The sequence below is a fragment of the Trachemys scripta genome, chromosome 11 (assembly GCF_013100865.1).
Source record: "Trachemys scripta elegans isolate TJP31775 chromosome 11, CAS_Tse_1.0, whole genome shotgun sequence".
In the NCBI taxonomy this organism is placed as follows: Eukaryota; Metazoa; Chordata; order Testudines; family Emydidae; genus Trachemys; species Trachemys scripta.
Genome location: NC_048308.1, coordinates 2,515,041 through 2,534,190, shown reverse-complemented (window position 1 = coordinate 2,534,190; position 19,150 = coordinate 2,515,041). Strand labels below are relative to the sequence as shown.

Below are 19,150 nucleotides of genomic sequence, written 5' to 3'. Positions count from 1 at the left end.
GATCTGGGCTTGCGGATCTCAGTTAGCTCATATTTCTCTATGTCATGAGGTTCTTATTTTAACAGAGACGTTGTTGTCTGATGGACAATTCTTCTTCCAATTCATCACCACCTGGATTAGCTCCCCTCCGATCCCAAATATCCCCATGACAAACTATAGCAAATGCTTACATGAAAAAGTGACACTAGGAAAGGATTGAATGCATTTTAGCTGTTTCAGTATGATGTAGCAGCTGGAAACTGTTATGTTCATGGCACATATGCACACAAGAGAGAAGTTTAGACAAAAAACATAACATTTTCATTCTGGAAGCTTGCAACATCACAGTGCTTTTTTTCTTAGAATCTGGAGCTCTAACACACAAGAACTAAAACCAGAGAGAGACAAAGCAGGCTGCTCCCTACACAGAGAGTGGCAGAACTCAGCTCACCTTATTTTAGGTTAACTCTTTGCAAACTGACTACTACGCAAGAGCCAGATCACATGCTTCCCTACAGAGCCCCGTAGCCTGAAAGAGGAGTCAGGAAACCTCTTACAAATCAGCAGCATATGACTGACCAGCTGTCCATGTATCATTGGTGAGCATGCCATGGCCTGCCAGTGGTCCATAGTCCATGGTTTGGGAAACACTACTCTACATGATTAGGGTGCCACAGGACTTAAAGAACTGAGGTTTGATATCTCAAGAGGGGAAGGGGCTGGCAAATATGTGGAAAATCTTAATGAATTAAGATTCTGGAAGCATGGTGCATCTATGGTCTTTACTAGGAGCTCAGGGAGCAGGGTGATACATTTTATAAGTTTTTAATGAGACAACAATACACCTACGTTGAATTAAGAACCCCGCAAAATGTGTGGGAAGTAGGTGATGGCCTTTAGATTGTCCTGGCCCTGCACCAAAAGGACCTGTAGGGATATACGCTCCACAGAAGAATGGATTGTCCAGTGGTTAGGCTGTTAACCTGGCCTTTGGAAGAACTGGGTTGAGTTGTTTGTTGTGACCCATACTTTGTGTGTGATCTTGGGAACGCCACTTACTCTTTCTGTCCTCGTTTTCCCCACGTATAGAATGGGGATGATGGGAGGCTCAGTTCCATAGAGATTGTGAGGTGCTCAGATATTAGGATAATGGGGGACCAGGTAAGCACCGAAAATAGATAAATCCATCCCCAACTGGCCTGAATGTCGGCACTCCCCAGGGACCCTGGTGTTTCCGGAGAGCGATCAGCAAACCTTGTAGCTGCTTGAATGGGGAAACGAGGAGGACCCAGCACCATATGACTGAGCATTTGAGCCGAAATAGGGCTGTTGGTTCAAAGTTAAGTGTTGTCGAGAGATTCCCAAGTCTCCCAGCCCATCGGTACCCGGATTGAGACTCTCAGAGCCCTCTGCGGCCATCTAAATGACTCACCAAGGATCCAGGCTGTGGGAAATTAGCCCTTCAGTTCATTTCTGCTCTAGGGTGCAGCGGCCACCTTCACTCCCCTGCCTGTCAAGGACCATGTTTTAAGAGTGCTTCCCTCTCAGGAATCCAAAGTGCTTTCCAGACGTGGGCAGACTGAGCATCACCACCCTGTGAATCGGACAAGCATTATTAGACCTTTTAAAAATGGAGACGCTGAGGCACAGAGCGATGCAGCTCATTCATATGCTGGTAGGAGTACAATCAGGAGCAGGAGGAGTTTAAAGGCTGCCACTGGGACTTGCAAAGGGTATTGAACTCGGTGTATTTCTTTTTCATGAAGGACTCCAGGTTTCTAAGTTGTGAAATTGGGGAATAATACAGATGTGTATAAAGAGTTTCATAAATAGGCACAGACAGGCCCTGCAACCTTCAAATCTCACCTGTTCTTCAGAGGGTGGGGATCTTAAAGGAGCTGGGTAATATTCAATAGAATACACCCTGCATCACATAGGAAACTGTGAGCTGCGCTTTTGTGTGCAATTGTCTTTGGGGGAACGCAATTTAGGCTACAATAGTAAACACGGAAGAGCCTCAAAATATCTGAGCTCCTTAAGGTGGGAAAAATGTTTCTGGCAACACAGGAATCTCCAGAGATCTTATTTCAGTAAAAGAACAATAAAAGCAGTGATACTCGGTAGAATGTTCCTAGGGGACAGAAACGGAGTCTTCCATAAACAGAGATGGATCAAAGCACTGACATTTTTCCATATACAATGAGCAAGCTGATACCTTCCGCCCAAATGGCTTTCAGACTAGCAAAAAGCAAGAACCAACAAAATCGCCATGAGAGAGAGCGCAGTGTGAGCGTCTCCTTTGTACTGAACTCAACGCAAAATGGCTGCCTGTCTCCTTAGAGATTTAAAGGTGCAGGACACAGAAAGCACAGGCATACAGTACTGGTATTTTTAAAGAGAAAAGAGAGAGCCAAGGGTTGAGATGTCTCATTTGGAACTGGAATCATGGGTGGACAGGAAATGCAGAAGCCAGGCCCTGTGTGTTGTTATGTCTTGGGGAGGGTAAAGGTGGGTGTTATCTGAGCCTGCGGAGGATGACTCAGAGGGGGTTAGGAGACTGGGGCCAACTTCTGTTTATTCAAGATTCTCTTTCTTAATGCCTCAGCCACCCTCTCCAATTCCCCTTCCCCTCTTGTTGGCTTGCACTAAGGACACTTACATTTTAAAAAGGAAAAAAAAAACCCACCTTATGGGCTTCCCCTAAACGTAACGAGAAGGGAGACGTAATGCCCCATTATTTCCCCTTAAAATGTGCCGTTAGCTGCTCTGTGTATTTCCTGCCTGAGCTGGTCAGTGCTGCGGACTCAGGTTCTTTCCTTCCTTGTCAGGGAGGTGGGGAGAGGAGTTAAGAGGGATGCACGTACAGTCTGGCAGGTATGGGAGATATCTCGCAGCTGGAATCCTGCCCCAGCCCATGGGAACTGATTTCCAGGCAGGATCGGGCCCGCAGACCATGTAGCAGGGAGATTAGTGGGTGTGTGCGTCCTGGCGTCTTTGCACTGCCTGCTCCATAAATCTCTGCTCGTTAAGATCTTCCATATGCTGTATTTTAATATCCGCCTCCACCGCAGGCGCTGTGACATGAACTGTTGGATGGATGGGTTCAGCTCGCTCAGCTGCCTACAAATCTGGTCCTGATTCTGAACAACGCTGGAAACAGCTCTGTGTTACCGGAGATCCAACGTCCTCCTGCTGCTAAGTCTTAGAGACAGTCAATGATTCATCACCATTTTGACAAAAAGTCAGACCCAATGCGCATGACGAGGGGTTAACGTGAGGAGCACCTCATTTGCTATTATAGTATTATTTACTATTGGTATTCCAGTAAATGTATTTCAGCTCACGTTTTCTGTCTACTCTTGCAATCTCCATCCCAGTTAGCTGATTACTAGCTTATGTATAACAAGAGCCAAAGGCTGGAAGTTGAAGCTAGCCAGCTTCAGACTGGAAATAAACCACAATTTTTTAACAGTGACAGTAATTAGCCATTGGAACAATTTACCTAGGGTTGTGGTAGATTGTCCATCACTAGCAATTTTTAAACCAAGCTTGGATGTCTTTCTAAAAGATAGGCTCTATTTCAAACCAAGAATTAACACTGCAAGTCTAGATACTAAGTGGGGGAACTTGAGTGCCTGGTGTTAAATGAGGATATTGATATCACAGGCATCACAGAAACTTGGTGCAATGAGGATAATCAATGGGACACAATAATACCAGGGTACAAAATATATAGGAATGACAGAGAAGGTCGTGCTGTGAAAGAAAGCATAGAGTCAAATACAGTAAAAATCGTAATGAATCAAACAGTACCATGGATAGAAATTCCATGCTTGAATAATAAGAGTATAGCAGTAGGAATATACTGAACTAGATGGTGATGGTGATTGTGAAATGCTCAGGGAAAGTAGAGATGCTACAAAAATAGAAAACTCAACAATAATGGGAAATTTCAACTAATTCCATATTGACTGGGTGCATGTCACCTCAGGATGGGATGCAGAGTTAAAGTTTCTAGACACCATTAATGACTGCTTCTCAGAGCCGCTAGCCCTGGAACCCACAAGGGGAGAGGCAATTATTGATTTAGTCCTAAATAGAGCACGGGATCTGCTCCAAGAGATGAATATAGCTGAACTGCTCGGTAATAGCATCCATAATATAATTAAATTTAACATCATTGTGTGTGGGGAGGGGTGAATACCAAAGAAGCCCACCACAGTAACATTTAACTTCAGAAAGAGGAACTACACAAAAATGGGGAGGCTAGTTAAATGGAAATGAAAAGGAACAGCTACAAGAATGAAATGCCTGCAAACTGCATGGAATTGTTTAAAAACACCACAACAGAGGCTGAAATTAAATGTATGCCCAACGTTAAAAAAATAGTAAGAGGACCAAAAAAAAAAAAAATACCACCGTGGCTAAACAACAGACTAAAAGGGATGGTTAGAGGCAAAAGGGCATTCTTTAAAAATTGGAACTCGAATCCTAATGAGGAAAATAGAAAGGAGCAAAAACGGTGGCAAGTCAAATGTAAACATATAGTTAGGCAGGCCAAAAAGGAATTTGAAGATCAACTTGCAAAAGGCTCAAAAACTAACAACAGCAATTTTTTACATCAGAAGCAGGAAGCTTGCCAAACAATGAGTGGGGCCTCTGGATGATTGAGGTGCTAAAGGAGCACTCAAGGAAGATAAAGCCATTGTGAAAAAGCTAAATGAATTCTTTGCATTGGTCTTCACTGCAGAGGATGTGAAGCCATTCTTTCACACTGAGCCATTTTTTTAGGTGACAGATCTGAGGAGCTGTCCCAGACTGAGGTTTCAGTAGAGGAACAAATTGGAACAAATTGATAAATTAAACAGCAATAAGTCACCAGGACCGGATGGTATTCACCCAAGAGTTCAGAAGGAACTCAAAGATGAAATTGCAGAACTACTAACTGTGATATATAACTTATTACTTTAATCAGCTTTGGTACCAGATGCCTGGGGGGATAGTTAATGTGATGCCAATTTTTAAAAAAGGCTCCAGAGTCAATCCTGGCAATTACAGGCCAGTAAGCCCAACTTTTATCAGAGCTGCATACTTTCAACATTACTTTATAGTGCAGAATGCTAGGGAATGAGAAAGTACGACATGTCCAAACTGTCTTCATTCCATACAACCTGCCTCAGAAAAATCCTCCATATATTTTGGCTCAGAACAATCTCAAACCAAGATCTATTGACAAAGTGCAGCCAAGAGGATATGCGCACCATCATTGCCAGGAGATTCTGGAGATGGATTGGCCATGTGCTTCGGATGGAAACTGATTCCACGACCAGAGTGGCAAGAAGATGGACACCTGAAGGTAAGCGAAAATGAGGCTGCCCGAAAACAACATGGCGAAGAGCTGTGGCAGCTGAGCTGAAAAACCTGGGGCACAGCTGGGGAAGCATTGAAAGACTTGCCAGAAAGAGACAGGAGCTTTGTCACTGCTCTAAATGCTAGAAGTGTAATGGGCACACGATGATGAGGATGAAGCCTGACTTCAGTACCAGGCAAATTGGTTGAAACAATAGTAAAGAACAGAATGATCAGACACAGAGATGGACACGATTTGTTGGGGAAGAGTCAGCAAGAATTGTGTCCAGGGAAATCATGCTTCACCAATCTACTAGAATTCTTTGAAAGGTCAACGAGGGAGGGATCGCTCAGGGGTTTGAGCATTGGCCTGCTAAACCCAGGGTTATGAGCTCAATCCTTGAGGGGGCCATTTAGAGATCTGGGGCAAAATCAGTACTTGGTCCTGCCAGTGAAGGCAGGGGCTGGACTTAATGACCTCTTGGGGTCCCTTCCAACTCTGTGAGATAAGTATATCTCCATAACAAACATGTAGACAAGGGTGATCCAGTGGATATAGTGTACTTGAACTTTCAGAAAGCCTTTGACAAAGTCCCTCACCAAAGGCTCTTAAGCAAAGTAAGGAGTCATGGGATAAGAGAGAAGTGTCCTCTCATGGATTGGTAACTGGCTAAAAGATAGGAAACAAAGAATAGGACTAAATGGGCAGTTTTCAGAATGGAGAGAGGTAAATTGTGGTGTCCCTCAGGGATATGTACTTAGGACCAGTGCTCTTCAATATATTCGTAAATGATCTGGGAAAAAGTGGTGGCAAAGTTTGCAGACAATACAAAATCACTCAGGAAAGTTAAGTCCCAAGCTGACTGCAAAGAGTTACAAAACTGGGTGACTGGGAGAGAAAAACATAATCCTAACTACACATATAAAATGATGGAGTCTAAATTAGCTGTTTCCACTTAGGAAAGAAATTTTGGAGTCATTGTGGACAGTTCTCTGAAAACATCTGCTCCATGTGCAGTGGAAGTCAAAAAAGGGAACAGAATGTTAGGAACCATTAGGAAAGAGATAGACAATAAGACAGGAAATATAACGCCACTATAGAAATCCCTGGTACCCCCACACCTTGAATACTGTGTTCTGGTCACCCCATCTCAAAAAAGATATATGAGAATTGGAAAAAGTGCAGAGAAGGACAACAAAAATGATTAGGGGGATGGAACAGCTTCCGTATGAGGAGCGATTAAAAAGACTGGGACTATTCAGCTTGGAAAAAGAGACGACTAACAGGGGATATGATACAGGTCTATACAATTTTCAGTGGTGTGGAGAAAGTAAATAAGGAAGTATTTACCCCTTCACATAACCCAAGAACTAGGGGTCACCCAATGAAATTAACAGGCAGCAGGTTTAAAACAAACAAAAGGAAGTACTTCTTCATAGTAGGCACAGTCAACCTGTGGAACTCATTGCCAGGGGATGTTGTGAAGGCCAAAAGTATAACTAGGTTCAAAAAAGAATGGGATAAGTTGATGGAGGACAGGTCCATCAATGACTACAAGCCAGGATGGTCAGGGACACAACCCCATGCTATGAGTGTCCCTAAGCCTCTGAGTGCCAGATGCTGGGAATGGGCGACAGGGGATAAATCACTTGATAACTGCCCTGTTCTGTTCACTCGCTCTGAAGCACCTGGCATTGGCCACTGTCGGAAGACAGGATACTGGGCTAGATGCACCTTTGGTCTGACCCAGTCTGGCCGTTCTTATGTTCTTAAGTTCTCTGTCCTTGGTTATACAGGAGGTCAGTCTAGAAGATTACAGTGGTCCCTTCTGGCCTTTGAATCTATGATTTTGTGAATGAATTTATAGTAGTGCTGAGGGGTGCCAATCATCGTTCAGGCCCCTCCTCTCTACTCTCACTACAATATATTCTTTGTAGGCCAAAAAAGCCAGGAATGCAGTAGTTACACAAGCAGGATACAATGGGGGAAAAGGTTCAAATGTTCAGTTCCCATAAAAGATCAACATTGAAAACTTGAGATGGGCTCTGGGCTCAAGCCAAACCCCATATCCACAGCCCTCTGGGGAGTTCACCACTGAATCTGAGCTTTGCAGCTGCTCCTGATCCTTATATAACAGGCAGAACCAAAAACCTGGATCCAAAAACGTCTCAAGATCTGGATCTCGCTATGAATCTGCTTACAAATTTGCAGGTCAGTTTCCTCTTTACTCCAAAATTGCTGAGTGGGACATCAGGCTTGAGACAAAGATGTCTGACTGTCTGTCCAACAGGGTCCATCACCATGGCATGTAAGCACTGTTTTTTTCCTGACCTTTCCAATCCCTTTGTGTTTCCAGATGGGGTGAAAATACCACAAGAAATTTTTTTAAAGAAACATTAAAAATTAAACCAGCTGGAACACTAGAACTTATGGTTTAAGGAAATGATTTGCACTGGCTGGATGATTTAACCTGCCTGGGTTAGTTGATTTAAGTTTCAGTGCAGGGCTAGGGAGGGATAGCTCCATGGTTTAAGCATTGGCCTACTCACCCCAGGGTTGTGTGTTCAATCCTTGAGGGGACCACTTAGGATTCTGGGGCAAAAATCAGTACCTGGTCCTGCTAGTGAAGGCAGGGGGCTGGACTCAATGACCTTTCAGGGTTCCTTCTAGCTCTCTGAGATAGGTATATCTCCATATATACTGATTTAACAATCTCCTTCTCTACCTTATGTGAAACTCAGCCCTGGCAAACATAGGAAGCAAAAAGGCAATTAGCAAGTGAGAGAACTGAAGTTTTTCCAACATCCAAGAAAATTTGATTCACATTTGGGGTGAAAGTTTAAATTTAAATTTTTCCCAATGGTTTCCTCCATCCTTGCTATGCTGAATTAAGTCACTTAGGCAAACTGAGTTAGGATAGCTCTGCAAAAACCCCTACCGCTGTTATCTAGGTATTTGCACATGATCATCACTGAGGACCTAGACTTCCCGTTCAAAAACATCCGAGGCATTTCCTTGTCTGTTTTATTAATAGTGAGAGGTGTCAGCTCGACATGCCACCCCTGAAGAATGCAGCCTTTGGCCTATCCCCAGGTACAACAGCAATGTCAGATTTTACCACATCATCTCAGACCTGGAGGTACCATCTATAATGGGGCAGTACGGTCTCTATGGTCCACTCAGTCCTAGGACTCTCTGCCAACCAGTATCGGTTGTGGTGACGAGAACATTCACTCTCTTCCAGCTGCACTTAGACCCCAACTCTTCCCACGCAGAGCCACAAACAGCCTTGAGGGGCAGTGGCGTTCTTCCCTGTTCACTCGGGCCTGGAACTGGACTGATAAACTAGAGATTAAAGGCTGTCTATCCCATTGCTAATCCTCTAAACCAGGGGTTCTCAAACCAGAGGTTCACGACCCCCTTCTGACAATGAAAATTACTACACAACCGCAGAAAGGGGAAACGAAGCCTGAGCCCCTCCAAGCCTTACTGATCTGGATGGGCAGCGGGGGGCGGGGGGCAAAGCTGAAGCCCAAGGGCTTCAGCCCCAGGGAGGGGGAGGCTGTAACCTGAGTCCCAACACAAAGGGCTGAAACCCTCAGGCTTAAGCCTCAGGTAGTGCGGCTCGGGCTTCGGCTCTCGCCATGGGCCCCAACAAGTCTAAGCCAGCCCTGGTGTCCCCACTTTGGGGTCCCAGCCCACAGTTTGAGAGCCCATCTAGTCTACAGAGTTCATTGTGGTGTCTCAAAAATGCCATTAGCTGAAATGGAGCATGGGTATATTGGAGTCATTTGGAATGAGAGGATCCTGTCAGGGAAAGTTAGGGGAGGCAGAACAAATCTTTGAAAGGACCCAGCACCTCTCCAGCTACTCTTTGTCTTTCAGGGGAATATTCCTATGCGTCTTTCAGCTTATAAATATCTCCTGGTCTTATCTCACACTCCATGGGTTGGTCCCACAGATTTCCATGGGTCTTCTCTGCAATCTACATCTCTGGAAAGGAAGAGAATGTTCCAAATCACAGCATCGCGACCCAGACGGCCTAACCCAACGACCTCACGGCTTCGTGTCATGACCTCGCATAGGCATCACGTGTCAACGCCACACCTCCCTGTGCCGACACAGCGCTGCAGTGTGATCGGTCCCCTTGCGGGATGCATGTGAAACCATGACGCTACAGGAAGTTAGTGAGGTAGACCTTATGTGGTGCATGCTCCTCAAAAAAGGGAAGCAGAAAGTGGTGACAGAGAGAGGAAGAGGGGGAATCATGTTCTTTAAAAGGGATTTTTCCTTCTTCCCGTCCAGATACCAAACAAGTTTTAATGATGAAACCTGCTAACAGCTGGGGCTAATTTGGGAGGTTATTTTAATGGCAACAACCGCCAGACAATAAAAGCCTCGCCCTAATTGTGGCTTGGTTCTGGTATTTTCACCATCAGCCCCAATAAAATAGTTCCGGTTTGACCTTTTAGCCCCATTGCATCATCCCTGTCTGGGGGCAGGCTGTCTCATGTGGATGTGATCAAACGCTGCGCCTTTCTGCCTAGCGAGAGGAATGCCTCTGCTGCATTCTGCAATACGCGGGAGGACGCAAGCTCTGATACATTTAGCTGTACATTTCCCACAAAGCATTAGCGACATCCTGTCTGCCACTGCCTGCTATTTATAGGATATAGTGTTCTCTAAAGCATGACATTAAAATCTGTTGCCTCATCATTCCCCCCCCCCCCCCAACAGAGGTGCGTACACTTTGAAGGAAGGTTTGTTATTGTAGGGTTGCTTATAATCAGGGGGCATTTCATTGTAGGGCTACTCATCACCACTAGGCACTACACCCTTGTTCGTTGTCGTATGGTTGCAGTGTGGGTTGAATTGATTGTGCTGTTAAAGTACTGTACGGCTGCTCATATGTGCTGGGCTGCATATACTGGTTTGTTTTTGTAGGGTTACTCTTAAATACAGGGTTGTACTCAGTGGTTTGTTAGAGGAGACTGCTCAGGAAAGCTGAATTACTAGCACTGATTATTTTTGTAGAAAAGAAGAACCTTGAAATATTAACCCCCCCCAAATTCCATAATACTTAGCGCCTATCATTGGTAGATCTGAACACACTTTACAATTCCCCATTTTACAGATGGCAAAACAGAGGCCTATCGATTTCCCCATAGTCACACAACAGAACCAGGAATGAACCGTGGTCTGCTGAGTCCCAGGTTGGTGTGCCATCCACTCGGCAACACTGCCTCATCAAATGACCGCCGTGGACTTTACAACTCATTACTGCCTATGAAAAAAATGACTATGCTGACTCTTGGGTCAAATACCTTGGGAAAAATCTTGTTCTCGGATGCACGGGTGTCCCCTCTAATAGGTACACCTACTGTCAGGCACACTACGTGGGCTATATCTTAAATCTATCTAGAGAGGGAAGCTGGTGCAGAGTTTGGTGATGGGGTCCATCTTTCCAGGAGCACCAGACCCTAGTCAAGCGGGGAAGCAAGGTCAGACTGGATCTAATGGTCCTTTCTGACCATAGTATCTCTGCTTCTAGTGCTTTGGGATCTGCCCTTGTGCCAAGTAGAAGGCCAGGTGTTGGTTTTGATCTGTGAAGCCCAGAGGGACAAGAACTGGAAAGAATTTCCTGGGACAGGGCACCCAGTCTCCTGCTTCTTCTATTGGGAAGCTGTTCCAGAACCTCACTCCACTAATGGCTAGAAACCTTCCTCTAATTTCCAGCTTAAATGTATCCATGGCCAGTTTCTCCCCATACCAGCATTGTCATTTAGCTTTAATAGCTCCCCTCCTTCCATGGTGTGTAGCCCCTGATGTACTTACAGACAGCACTCAGCTCCCCTCTCAGCCTTCATGTTGCTAGACTCTTCCGGTCTCCTCTCGTAAGACAGGCCCTCCTTTCCCCTGGTCATCCTAGAACGCTTCTCTGCACCCGTTCCAGTTTGAGTCCATCTTTCCTGAACATGGCTGACCAGAACTGTACACAGTATTCCAGAGGCCAGTGCCTTGTCCAATGGCATTACTACTTCTCTGTCTCTACTGGAAATACCGCTCCTGATACATCACAGAGTCAGTCGCATTTGCCTTTTTCACCACCACATCACATTGGTGTTTCATAATCATCCTATTGTAACCCACGCACCTCCTGGGGGTGGTGTTCTGTCCTCACTAATGGCACTGAGACTACTTAGCCCTGGTACACCCCGGGGGTGGGAGGGGTAATCGACCTAAGATACGCAACTTCAGCTACGCGAATAGCGTAGCTGAAGTCGACGTATCTTAGCTCAACTTACCTGGCCATGAGGATGGCGGCGAGTTGACCGCTGCCATTCCTCCGTCGACTCCGCTTCCGCCTCTCGCGAGCTGGAGTTCCGGAGACGACGGGGAGCGCGTTCAGGGATCGATTTATCCACGTCTAGACAAGACGCGATAAATCGATCCCCAATAGATTGATCTCTACCTGCCGATCTGGCGGACCTGCCCTTAGAGATTAGTGAGTCTGCTACAGCCTTCGCTAAGGACGATGTGGCTTTTAGCTCATGCGGCAGAGACTCATGCATTGAGGTCCCAGGTTCGATCCCAGCCACCAACGACTGGGAGCTGTCGGTGTTACACTATGATTGACCAATACGCCCCAGTCGTTCTTCTCCTTTGTTGATGAGCTCCAGCGTAAAGCAGAAATGATTGTTTCTGCTAAAAAAAGGTTTATCTGAAAGGCCACCTCCCTCCCCGTGCTGTACCGCCACGGATGAGATTGCTGAACGGCCTACGCTGGAGCTAAGTGTGTATAAAAGATAACCGCCAGCTAGCGGGCTGTGCTCTGTGAGGCCCCTTCAAGCTGTCCAACTCACTCCCTACCCCGGGTCCAAAATTGTCCTAGTTTGCTGACCTTCAAGACATGCTGAAGGGCCTCTGTGTTTTCTCCAGGCGGAGACAGCCTGGCAGGAATCTGGTGGGCGCGAGTAAGATCTCAACGACGTTTTCATCTTTCTTTGTCAGTTATAGGGTAAAGGGAGGATCCCTGTTTTTGGAAGGGTAGGTTTAAAATGTGCCCGGGAGTGCCTAGAGCAAAGGAGAGAGGCTCCTTATTATGGGATGTGCCTATAAATCAAAAGAAAAACATCAATATGGAGCCATTTTCTGGAAGTCACTGGAGCGACTCCCGCTTTACATCGGAGTAAATGAGAACGGAATTTGGCTCCCATCCGTAAAGGAAGATTCTGGCAGGGCATTCTCTGTGAGGGGACCTCTGGTTTAGAACTCGCGCCCTCCATTTTCCTCAGCCAGGGCCCAGATTTGTTCTGGTTGTTATTTGTGATTTATTTGCTGGGCATGCTGGAAAACCCACCTAATTCGCCTCCTTGTTGAGGGGGGCAGGGGTTGGAGGGGAACCATTTACTGGCTGTCCTTTGTCTATGTTTATGTTGTAATTTTAATGTATGGAGGAGGTGTATTTTTAAAATGTGAGTAGATAAATAAACGGTTCCTTATTTCTTGAAGCATATGTTATCCCACTCAGCTCGTGACACAGGGTCAGATTTTCAAAAGTGCTCCAAGTATACAGGGGAAACTCCCACCTTAAATGCTATCAGCCCATTCTTCTCAGCCTGGGCCATGGAGCTGTGCTATAACATCTTCATTTCCTTGTTCCTGACATTTCAGCGAGACAGGAGCCAGTCCGTTCTGTGAGTCACTGCAGGAGACCCATCCACACGCTGCGCTCTCTCCTGGAGGACTCTACTTTTGTTCTTTCTTGCTGTTATCCTTAATCTACATAGATTCATAGATGCCAATGCCAGAAAGGACCACTGTGCTCTTCTAGTCTAACCTCCTGATTGACAAAGGCCATAGAACAGTAGTTCTCAGCCGGGGGTCGGGGCTCCCTGAGGGGACGTGAGCTGGTTTCAGGGGGGGGCCACCAAGCAGGGCCAGCATTAGACTCGCTGGGGCTCAGGGCAGAAAGCCAAAGCACCACCACATGGGGCTGAAGCCTGGGGCTCTTAGCCCCACAACCCGGAATGAAGCCGAAGCCTGAGCAATGTAGCTTTGTGGGGACCCATGTGCGTGGGGCCCCAGGCAATTGCCCTGTTTGCTACCCCCTAACACCAGCCCTGTCTTTTATATGCAGATAACCAGTTATTGTGGCACAGATGGGCCATGGAGTTTTTAAAGCATGTTGCGGGGGGCCTCCGAAAGAAAAAGGTTGAGAACCCTTGGCCTAGAACATCCCTAAAATAATTCCCAGAGAAGATCTTTTAGGAAAACATCCAATCTTCATTGAAAAATTGTCAGTGATGGAGAATCCACTTAGGACACTAGCTAAACTGTTCCAATGGTTAATTACACTCACTGTTAAAAAATTATATCTTAGTTCCAGTCTGAATTTGTCTAGCTTCAACTTCCAGCCATTGGGTCATGTTATACATGAGTCTGCTAGACCGAGGAGCCCATTATTAAATATTTGTTCCCTACGTGGGCACTTACAGACTGTGACCAAGTCACCCTTTAAGCTTCTCCTTCTTAAACTAAATAGATTGTGTTCCTTGAGTCTATCACTATAAGGCAGGTTTTCCAATCCTTTAATCATTTTTATAGCTCTTCTCTGAACCCTCTCCAATTGATCAACATCCTTCTTGAATTGCAGACACACACGAACTGGATACAGTATTCCAGCAGCGGGCATACCATTTACGATACAGTTAAATTCAGACTGGAATGATAGAGTTGCTCTTTGCCTTTGGAAAAAAATAGAACGCTGAGGGATACAGGCCTATTATTCCACTCAGGTTTCAACTCAGGGTCAGCTTTTCAAAACTGCTCAGTGCCTAAGGTACAGATCTCTGTAGAAAATCTGGCCCTGACTGTAGGTGCTGGGTCCTGGCCTTGGCTGTTTCTGTAACTACATGTATCTGTCACAGGCATTTATCTGGCACCTATTAGCATAGATTCTCAGCACCTAGAAGTCTTTAATGTATTTAGCCTCACAACCCTCTTGTTAGGTCAGAGAGGGCTATGAGTCCCATTTTACAGATGGGAAACTGAGGCACAGACGCTAAGTCACTGGCCTAAGGTCACATAGGTTTGCTCTGATAGAGCAAAAATGGAACCTGAGTCTCATAAATCCATGGTTAGCACCCTAGCCAGTGGACTATCCTCCCTCTTGATGTAGTAAATACTCTCCAAACACGTAAGGGGGGGCAGACCCAGCCCAAACATGCTAGCAGCTCCACTAATGTCTTGCTTAATGCATAAACTGCCCCCAACTGCCCTCCAATTTAGTGATCACCAGCTAAATTTCTTGAAGGCCTCATAGCAGAAGTTGCTCTGGAGGCAGGGTGGGGGGACTTGACTGAAGCAAGATTAGTAGCTCAGCACTGCTCCTGGCACAAGCCGTGACTATAGGTCCCTGAAACAAAGCCCAGAGCATGAACGCAGAGAAAGGAAGGTGCTGGCTGGAGGGGAAGAAAGCATCCTTTTGTGAACAGTAGTTGGAGCCCGCATGGCTTGTGCTGCTGCTGCATAGCGTCACGCAGCACCTGTTAGATCTTTCAGCGCAGCCATGGCTTGTACTGTTCTCAAGACACATGAACAGCTTGACTCTATAAAACCCCTGATGTGTTTCCTTTCATTCCGAAGAGCTAATCAGAAACTTTCTGTTCCCCAAAGGCTGAAGGAAAGCGGGGTTTCTTCTGCCTGAGAAACAGGTTGGAGTTGTTAAAATAATTGGCAACAATTCCTGCAGACTCCTTTGACCACATTTTAAAATTGAGGTTTGGGTTTGTTTTTTTCGTTTCTTTTCTGAGATTTAGCCATAAAATTGCCCTTTATGACATTAGCAGTTGCAGAAGCAGGAGTTTTCCTCATTAAAGCCGGTTTGCTGGAAGGGTCTGGTTATATCATTTGATGGGACAGTCCTTGCCAATAGCCCATTAAAACAGCCAAGGACGCACGCAGTAGTGTCAAGAGGTTGCTTCCTTGGTTACTTTGGTAACATACAAGCAAACTTCCCTCTAATCTCAGGGAGAGGATATGGGTTTATTTTAAAACGCATCTCCATACTGGACTGCTAGATGCATGCTGAGAGGTTAGCTAGGGAGTTGGCAGGAGCGAATGCCGGAGTGAACAGGAAAATAACAGGAAGGGGCTGAGAAGGATACCTGAGTCTCAAGACTTAGGTTGGGCAATTTCCCAATACACAAGGCTTGTTGGTCTCTAAGTAACTCAGTGTCTGGGGGTGCACCTCACCACTTCCCTCTAAGAGACACAGCACAGAGCTCAGACCCCAAAAGTGGCTTTGTGCTCTCCCAATCCAGGAGCTGGAGACATGTCCAGTGTAAATCATGGCAGCCTCGGGGACCTGTCTAAATTATGGAAGTCTCTAAGGCTGCTTCTGAGATGCACAGTCACCCGAAATCTCTGCAACACTGCGTGTGGTGGACCCACCCCACTTCCACCTCTCTCACCCCCAGCATGCCCTTTGTGCTAGGACTCATGAAGGCAGTCCTTTAAGGACAGCCGTCGGGCTGTCTTCTCCAATGCCAGCGCTGGGAGACTCTCCCATGAGCAGGGCCCTTAGGCATTCAATATGCCACCTTAGCCTTTTTACCCAGCCTAAAGGGGGAAGAGCAACTTCACCGTAGCCGGTCCCAAGCTCGGCTGAAATAGGGAGGTGGTTGGTGTCAGGTAGCCACCAGCTGTAAAACGTTGCCAGAGAAATCCACGAAATGAGTCTGAGTGCTGCAGCCAGGGCTCCTGCATCAATCTGGACAGATGCAGTCAAAGAAGAGAGTCCAGAAAATAAGGCTGGTACCGTGGGATACAGAGACATGAACGGGAAAAGGGGCAGAGCTGGGTCAGATGTTAGGGAAAAGGCAAGTACAGATCGTCTGCATTCCAAAGACCGAATAGTAAGGAGCAAAGGCAAGTGATATTGGAGAAGGCTATAAGCTGCTATGCCATGGCACGCAGAATCACAGGAATGGAGTTGGCATCGTTTCAGACAAAGTGGCGAGGGAATGCGGAAGGGTTGCAGATAGGATAAGTGACAGGATAATTTTGGTTGAGCTAGCTCTTGTAAATGTCCTATGTGCCTACGCCCTGCAAGTGGGATGTGATGAACAAGAAAAAGAGGTTTTCCAGGAAAAAATGGGCACTGTTATACAGAAAGTGATAAGGCATGAAGGAGTTACCATGGGAGCTGACCTTACTGGTCATGTAGGGAGAGATGGTAAATGCTTCAAAACGTAACGTGGTAGCCAGGCATATGGAAGTAGGAATAAGCAAGGGGAAATTATCCTACAATATGCTCAGCCCTATGATTTGGAAGTTGTTAATACATTTTTCGCGAAGAATGAAAAACGTCTGATTACCCATAACAGTGGTAGTATAAGGGCACAGATAGATTACTTCCTGATAAATTGAGCTGAGCTGAAGAACGTCAATAACTGTAAGCTCATCCCAGGGGAAACATTGCAACTCAACATAGAATGCTGCTTTTTGACTATGGGTCCATATCGTACATGAGAAGAAAATGGCCAAAGCAGAAGAAAACCCAAGTGGTGGAAGCTTAATGAAGTTAGCAAGGAGTTTAAAATGAAAGAGGTGGGAGAAGATCTCTTTAGAAGGGTTAAGAGAAAATACGAATCCATGATGGAATCAGATTGCAATCAAATTTCAAGAATGTGCAAAAACCTTGGCTGGTGAAATAAAGGTGATCTGGTGGTGGAGTGAAAAATTTTGAGAGGCTGTGAGAGAAAAGAAAAATTGTTTTAAACTCTGGCAACCAACGCTCCCCAACAGCAGGATTTGCAGGAGTATAAAAAAGCCAAAAAGCGAGCGAGCGAAGAAAGAGATGGCAGCCACTAAGGCCAAAGCCTTGGAAGACTGATATGCTCATCTTGAAACCAAGGAGCGCGAGGAAGAAACATATGGACTAGCAAAGGGCTGTGATAAGAGAACTAAAGATATAGCTATCTTTGCATTAAGATTGCTCGTGGAAAAATATACAGAAAACAGGAAAACCCGGCACCTAGTATTCATCAGTCTTGAGAAGTCTTTGACTGCATTTCAAGAGAAGTCATCTGGTAGTGCATGAGAATAAAACAGATACCTGAAGACTATATCAGACTCACCCAGGATGTGCACAAGGGTGCTGTTACCACAGTGAGATGGTCACGTGGAGAAACGGAACAGTTTTTAGGAAGAATAAGAGTACACAAAGATTCTTTTTGTTCACATTGGTGCTTGATGAACTTACAGAAAATATCCAGAGGGTGACACCCTGGTGTATGCTTTTTGCAGACAATGTAGTGCTTGTGGGGGAGAGCAAAGAAGAAGTGGAAGAAGATTTAGTTAGGTGGAGGTGCGCACTTGAAAGAAATGATGTGAAAATTGACAGAATTAAAGCGGAGTATATGCTCCGTAGATTCAATGATACTTTGCAGGAAGACAACAAGGCCATACATCTGTGGGGCCAGCCATGACCACAGGTACAGAAGTTCAAGTAGTTAGGTTTGATAGTACGGGATAATGGCGAACTCAACAACAAACTAATAAGCCAAACAGGGAAAGCGTGGACTAAATGAGAGAAGTGAGTAGAGTGATCTGCGATAGTAGAATGTCTATCCGACTGAAAGGTATGACTGACAAGACTTTTGTAGGCTCTGAATGCTGGGCCCTGAGGAAGAGACAGGAGCAGATCTTGAATACAGTGGAAATGAAAATGTTAAGATGGATGCTTGGAGTTACAAGGCTGGACCATGTTGGGAAAGAACGAATTAGGGGAAGTGTGAAGGTGGTACCAACTATAGAAAAGCGGAGGGAATCCAGACTTAGATGGGTTGGGCACATGAAAAGAAGAGCGGAAGAATAGGAAACGGGGTGTTCAGCTTAGAAGTGGAGGATAAGAGAAGGGTTGGAAGACCCAAAACTAGATGGATGAATGTCATACAAAAGGATTTCATTAGCTGTGGAGTTTCCAAGGAACCGTTTCAAGACAGACTGGAATGGAGAAGGATTCAAAGAGCTGACCCCACATAGCTGGGACTAAGACTAGAAGATGAAGATAAAGGGGACAGAGCATGGGTCAGATCCTCACCCTGGTCCCCCCAAAAATGAGTTTGCTGTTCTATAGCCCTTTTTTCACATGAGGGTCTCCGAGTGCTTTGCAGTCAATGATAAATTAACTCTCCACCCCCTGCTGCTGTAGCTATGTAGTCGAAAGGCGACGTTGGGATTCTGGTTTCTGTGAAGCGCCTCTTTGCTGGTAGAGGCACCTCACTGTCTTCTGCAGGGGTGGCTGGGAAGCAGCTGCCATTTTGTGTTGCAGATGAGCTGCAGAATGCCACAGAGCGAGTCGTACACACTAGGCTCTCCCTCTGTCACGGAGACTTTGCGTTTGTTCTTTGTTCTCCTGCCTCTGAAGTAAAATTCATCTAGAATGAAAACATAACACTGGTAGGCAGTTCAATAGCAACGTGCGTAATGAGTCTGAACCAGAACCTGGGATCTGAACGTGCCTTTGGGGAAGTTTGGATCGAGGGTCTGTAGCCAGGCCCGGCTCTAATTACTATACTTCTATAAATCTCAACTTGGCTGTGGTCACAGTTTCAGAGCCCAGGACTACTGACTCCCAGTTCCTTGCTTTAAACCCCTAGGAATTCCCATGGCAGGGAAACGCAGGGCTGACACTGCCAAACAGAAGAGCAGCTGGTCACCTCGCACAGCAAAATACTAGGCCCGGCACAAAATGTTTAGTAGCTGTTTCTGTCTGGAGCACAGCAAGCTGGCATTTGCTATGACGCCTGAGGC

At 45.9% G+C, this 19,150-nt stretch overlaps 1 long non-coding RNA gene across 1 annotated transcript in view; it reads right to left on the bottom strand.

Annotated features, from left to right (window-relative positions):
• Nucleotides 1–19,150, bottom strand: part of LOC117885252 — a 40,248-nt gene that overhangs the window by 2,907 nt on the left and 18,191 nt on the right. The gene's annotated exons all lie outside the window — the stretch shown is intronic.